This window comes from Oryzias melastigma, linkage group LG13 (genome assembly GCF_002922805.2).
Source record: "Oryzias melastigma strain HK-1 linkage group LG13, ASM292280v2, whole genome shotgun sequence".
NCBI lineage: Eukaryota > Metazoa > Chordata > Actinopteri > Beloniformes > Adrianichthyidae > Oryzias > Oryzias melastigma.
In genome coordinates, this window is record NC_050524.1 from 843,821 (window position 1) to 844,230 (window position 410).

General features: G+C 42.9%; 1 protein-coding gene across 1 annotated transcript in view; it reads left to right on the forward strand.

The window, feature by feature from the left end:
- LOC112149688 (interleukin-1 receptor accessory protein) overlaps positions 1-410 on the forward strand; it is a 25,886-nt gene that overhangs the window by 21,869 nt on the left and 3,607 nt on the right. The window lies entirely within an intron of this gene.

Here is a 410-nt window from a genome sequence, read left to right on the forward strand (position 1 = left end):
CATCATCCATCATCCATCCATCATCCATCCATTCATCCATAATCCATCCATCATCCATCATCCATCAACCACCCACCCATCATCCATCCATCATCCATCCATCCATCATCCATCCATCATCTATCATCCATCCATCCATAATCCATCCATCATCCATCAATCATCGATCATCCATCATCCATCCATCCATCATCCATCCATCAACCATCCATCCATCATTCATCCATCTTCCATCCACCATTCCTTCATCCATCATCCATCCATCAACCATCCATCATCTATTCATCCATCCATCATCCATCATCTATCATCCATCCATCATCCATCATCTATCCATCCATCATCCATCTATCATCCATCATCTATCCATCCATCATCCATCCATCATCCATCCTTCATCCATCCATCAT